This window comes from Macaca thibetana, chromosome 13 (assembly GCF_024542745.1).
Source record: "Macaca thibetana thibetana isolate TM-01 chromosome 13, ASM2454274v1, whole genome shotgun sequence".
Lineage (NCBI taxonomy): Eukaryota > Metazoa > Chordata > Mammalia > Primates > Cercopithecidae > Macaca > Macaca thibetana.
Window position 1 is genome coordinate 27,392,825 of NC_065590.1, and position 6,000 is coordinate 27,398,824.

General features: G+C 38.0%; 1 protein-coding gene across 1 annotated transcript in view; it reads right to left on the bottom strand.

Moving 5' to 3' along the window:
• The window catches only part of CTNNA2 (catenin alpha 2), a 1,178,402-nt gene extending 1,173,296 nt beyond the window's left edge, over positions 1 to 5,106 (bottom strand). Inside the window, exon 1 of the mRNA XM_050752972.1 lies at positions 4,994 to 5,106. The gene's annotated coding sequence lies outside the window, so the exon portion shown is untranslated. The remainder of the gene's footprint in view (positions 1 to 4,993) is intronic.
• Positions 5,107 to 6,000: the final 894 nt, after the last annotated feature.

Sequence of the window (6,000 nt, forward strand, 5' to 3'; positions counted from 1 at the left end):
TAGTGGAGTAGCCCCTTTGGGTTGTCTAAGCTTCTAACAATTCTTCTCATTGAATATTAGAGCACTTCAGGAAACCTCCTTCATTCTGGATATAATTCTCTCTGTCTCCACTATACAGCAACAACTTAACTTCTTCTTGGTAATCAGGATCAATCATCGAAAAATCATGGTAATTCCTTATTTTTTTGTTGGTTCAGTAAAATAAGGACCCCAAAATGGCCATGTAGCAGATCAACTTCCATTTCAATGAAAGAATTATATCCAACATTCGAAACATTTTTTATTATGAAGAGAAGCCCTCACAACAAACACAGCCCACAATTGTGGGCATTGGGGGAAAAGAGCTGTTCACTTTTCTTCCTATTTAATGTATTAGGGTAAAACAATGTCATATATGATGTCTAGTAAAAGCTGATACTACATGGTGTATGGAAACACATTTGTAAATTATTGTCTCTCAGCTGGCACTGTATCTAATACGTCATTAGGGCATTTTATGTTTCTGTTAAGGCAGCTGCTTCTAAGCCAATAAGTATGTAGTAAGATCAGTGAATTGTATGACACCATCGCTGCACTTCTTTTGCATTGTAATAAGTTCTTTGGTTAGAAGCAATACAGTACAAAATGTCTTGATGGTGAATATGACACACCAAAGGCCTTCTGATGGTGGCTTCTGGCACCAGCTGAGAGACCATAATCTACATTTTGAGTGTTTCCAAACACCAAACATCAGCTCTTACTAGATATCATATATGATATTGTTTTACCCTAATACAGTAAATAGGAAGAGAAATTAACAACTATTTTCCCTTGTGCCCACAACTATGAGCCCTGTTCTTTGTGAGGGCTTATTTTCATAATAAAAAAATGTTGGTGGTGGAAGAGACATTGGAAGTAGAAAAAGCAGATGAAGTATCCAAAATAAATGGCAGAGCAATCACTCTGATACCAGGTGGTTGCCTGGTCTCCCCAAGGAATAGTGCCATATCAGGATATGAGCTGGGCCTCTGCTGTTAAACCTGTGCATGCCCACAGCAAGGGTGGTAGTCAAATAGCTTTGGTAAGAGAAGGTCTGTATTGTAGAGCCCTTGCAGAATCTCTATACCTGCCACTGTGGCCACTTTATACATGAGTCCATTGATCAAGCCCTAAAGAGTCTAGGAAATTGGAATCTAGATGACATCAACAGACCAGGTCATCATGTACACATTTTCTGTGGTAGTTAAGCATTTTCACTAAGCTTCTGTTATTTAGGAATTTCATAATTTCCACTAAAACTAGGCAGCCTGTTTCAAACTTGGCGTTTTCCAATATCATCTCCAGTCAACAAAAGACAGCCACCACAAAACTCATCTCCTTTAATTTTCTTATGGATGATTGTAAAATTATATAAAAGAATAGAAACAGCATAATTATTCCACTATTACCCCAGCACTCAGCTTCAACGACTATCAGTTCATAAGCCATCTTCTTTCACCTGTATTCATATTCACCCACCCATCACAGTTTTGAGGATTCTAATACTTTTCTCACTCATAAATTTCTCAATATCTGAATGAAGAGAGTGTTATGTGTGACAGGGGCTGACCAAGTCACAAATAACAAATGCAGTCTGTTATTTGACTCTCAAAGCTTTAGAATTTTTCTTCACTTTTATGCCAAGAAGTTGTACATGCTCAACATTATTAAATATAAGCCGAATTAAAGTCTGATGGTGTGTCCACAGTTGAGCCATTCCTAGCTACTCAAGATAACACATGGCAAATAGAATCTCTGTAAATCTTTCTTTGTTCCAAAATATTTAGAATCTTTCCCACACATATTCTCCAAATTTAAGCTAAAGTGAATAAAACTAATAATATTCTTAGTAAAACTTTTTGTATTTAAGTCACATTTCACTGGGTAAGATTATATACTTGTCCGCCAGGTGTTTGCTAAAATCAGACTCAAACTCTAGCTTTGAAGGCAATGAAGCATGGTGGGGATAGGTTTTATGAACAGGCATCCACTTGAAAGTAACTTCCTTAGGGGAGGTAATTGCAGGGCCTTGAAATAAAAAAATTAAAAAAAAAAGACTAATATCCTTAAATATGGGAGACTATTTCTGCTAGCAATAGAAAGTTCAATGAGATTTGAGGGTTCAAGGTCATCGGATTTACCTACGTCTACCCAAATATCCCTATTTCAAACCCCAGAGTTCCATTCTTTCCCAATTAATACTCTAAAATGTACACAAGATCATGTGCTTTTAGTTTCACATAAGATACATGATGAGGCAGTAAATTCAACTTACAATGTAATTCTGGAATTTTCACTTTTAGGTTTGGGACGGGATTTGTGATCTTCCCTGAAACTACAATAAATGAGTGAATATTTTAAGAGCACAGTGAAATTTCCCTGGTTCCCTGACCTGCCTTGAACTAAGACTTTAAAGCATCAGGCTTGTAATTTTGTTTCTATAAGCAATCCAGTGCAGTATTAGAAAAAAAAAATCTTTCCCCGCAGTCTTTAGTAGTCATCATCACTACTATGGCAGTTGAATTCATTGACCACTTTATTTTACAGAGCCTTGCCTTATGAAGGCCTTTCATCTAAAGCAACGTCAAATAAGCTGAATGCAGTGGTTCACTCCTAGAGACCCAGCTACTCAGGAGGCAGAGGTGGGCCAGAAGTTTAAGACCAGCTAGGAGGCCAGGAGTTTAAGACCAGCTAGACTGAGTGGTAGGGCAAGACTCCTTATCTAACAAATAAATAAATAAACAGGAAAATAAATTTTGAATAAAGCCACAACAGCTAATTTGGTAAATGTGATGTCGTGGCATGTCATGGATTAGCAGTAACCCATTTTCCACTGGTAATAAGGTCATCTTTATATTCAAACTGTACAAGCTACCTAACCCAAGAATCACATCATTGAATTAACAAAACAAAACAAAAAAAAAAACAAATGGGAGCACCTTATTGTTTTAAAACAATAGACTGTAATTTAGAGGTCTAATTCAGGAGCATTGCTACATTGTATTGAGTCTGAGAGAAGTAAAATAAAAGAGTACACCAGAGATTAGTAATTGCTGAAAGTGGCTACTTTATCAAATTCTTGGAAAACAAAAGTGACAAGATGGTGTAATCAGAGCCCAGAAGAACACTCAGTGCTTCCCTGCTAGAGTGGCTAGTTTAGACAGTGCTGAAACCATGACAAAGGAGGCCTGTAGTTTGTCCTAGAACCATGCAAGAGGTACCATTGAGGCTGAAGTTGGATTGCTGTTGGGTGGAAAGGATGTAGTCACTCAAGAATGCTGCCAGAAGAAGAGCAAGAGAAAAGAACAATAGCTTATCCCTTGAGACATTTTCATCCCTCCACTAGTGTCTTCTCTTGGAAGGATGTGAGTAGAGGTCTGCTGTCAACAAAGGCTAAGGAATGCATTTTGTAGACCCCTATTCTCAGTATTTCAGAGCCGAGAAGGGTGGGGTGAGAGACAATAGACAAATACACACTGTAAGCAATATGACTTAGAAAAATCTTTCAATTGTTTCTGTGTATTTCAGTTATTCTGTGTAATTTCAATTATTCTGAGCCATTTCCCTCTAGATAAGAAGGATTCCATTTGATTCCCAGGTGAATATAAACATTTGACTCAAGTTTATTAAGCATCCACTACATAATTATTGTTTGTATCCTATAGAAATGGTGGTAAACAAGAATAATGCCTATATTCTAGAAATGGAGGTAGATAATAGGTAGACAGCAAATAAATATGTAGTATAAGTTTAGATGTTGAAAAAAGCTATGAAGTGAAGTAAAATATGATAAAGGTATAGAAGACACAGAAATTAGTGGAATTTTCCAATAGGGGCTTTGAGGAATTTCTTTCTGAAAGGTCATGAATGAGCACAGATCTGAAAAAGTATGTGAGTGTGACGGTGAATTTTATGTGTCAACATGAAAGATATTTTTGGATGAGATTGACTTTTAAATCCATGACCTTTGAGTAAACAAGAATGGCCTCCATAATGTGGGTGGTCCTCATCCAATAAGCTGAAAGCCTGAATAGAACAGAAAGGGAAATCTCCAACAGATGGCATTCAGAATTTTTCTGTACCATCGGCTGTCCTGGGTCTCCAGGCTGCTGGCCAATATTGCAGATTTTAGACTTGCCAGCCTCCATAATCACGAGTCAATTACTTACAATAAATCTTTTTCTATATATACACACACATCATATTGGTTCTGTTTCTCTGGAGAACTCTGATAATACAGCAAGTGGTGCCTGAAAGGCTCCATGTAGGAGCATTCTGGGCCTATGCAGTAGCAAATGTCAAGGTCCTAAGAAAGGAACAAGCTTGTCACAATGAAGAAACATCAAAATGGGATACTATAGCCAGTGTGGAGTGAGTGAGAGAACAGCAGCAGGTGATACGACTGGAGAGCTTTAGAGAGGTCCCATTACATAGGTGTCTCAAGAACTCTAGAGGGAGAGCTCTAGAGGGGTCCTAATAGACAGTGTCTGTGGCTACGGGAAGGATTAAGGATTTTATTCTTATTGTGATGAGAAGTCAGTAGAGTGTTTTGATCAGGCAAGAACCTAATCTAATTTTAATTTTCAACAGATCGCTGTGACTGCTATATGGAGAAGTGACGTAGGGGACACATTCAGATATACAGAGATAAGGTAACAGGGAATTGCATCAGTCTAGGAAGGATATCATGGTTGCTTTGTGAAGCCCACCCTAGCTCTGACTTCAGTTTATGTGATTTAGTTTTTTTCTTATTGTTTAAGATACCCTGACCTGGTTTTCTGTTACTTGCAGCTATTGTGCTCTGAGTGGGTACAAAATGTGATAGCAAGTGTATGGTGCTGAATCAAGGTAAAAGAGGTCAGTAAAAAGGATACCTTCCTCTTAAACTGGGAAGTTAATGGTCTTTGTTATGCAGTTATAAAAAAGTAATTTATAACAACACTTCTTCTGCCTTAGGAAATGATTATATACTCACAGAGGGTGGAACACAAAGATGATTGGAAAGAATCAGGATGTCAGATTGTGTTGGATTAGTCTTCCAGCCTTCACTGAGGTCTACAGTGTAGATACTGGATTAGCTTAAATTGAACGTTCTGCAAATAAGAGAAGGAATGAAAGAAAATCTCATTCTTTTCTGCCACTGGTCGGAAAAGCAAATTATTTCAAATACACTAATGTGGAGTTTGATAAGGAAAGGAATGCCAAGTCTTATCCCTAAGGTGAAGTTTTTGTTAACAATTCAGGATAATAGGAGTCATGGAAGGTTGACAAGATTAGTATACAATGTGAGCCTACTCTTCAGACCTCTTTCAAGCAAATTCTGCTAAACATTCCCAACTGAGGAAGTAGTTAGCCATGCCATTAAGAATATGCAGATAGAATTTAATCTGGGGTTAATTATGAAAGTTATGGTATCCTTGTACCTAAGGGCTTGTTTGTTTGTTTTTTTTATTGCTCTGAGGCAGCCGTCAAGATAAAGGTGCCAATCAAGGTCCAAGGGAATGGACAGTGAACAGAAGCTTGTTGCGAGAAAATGAAATGATCAGAATCAGACTTTGACCAGATAAACTACTGTGGAGACCATACTTGCTAATTTTTGCATGCAAAAGATCACAGCCTCCTAACTTTTTAAGGGAACTGTGCTGCCAAAGATATTCCAGGCCTGGCTCAAAACACTCTTTAATTACTCAAACACAGGCCATCTTCAGGCCCTCAGATTTGCACCTAGTGGGACTGGACTACAAATGCCACACCATCTCTAGAAAGGACACTCTCTTCCATGTCCATTTTCAATGTGGTCATGAAAGAAAATGGACAGAGACCCATCCTACCAGTGGAACTAAGTACTGTCAATTTGGCTAACCAAGGATCTCATTTCTCTTTCAGGTAATGAGATACTTGATATTCCTGTCCAAGAGGATGTGGTATCTACATATAGGAGGAAAGACCTACGTGTACATGTGGTGGCTGAACTATTTGATT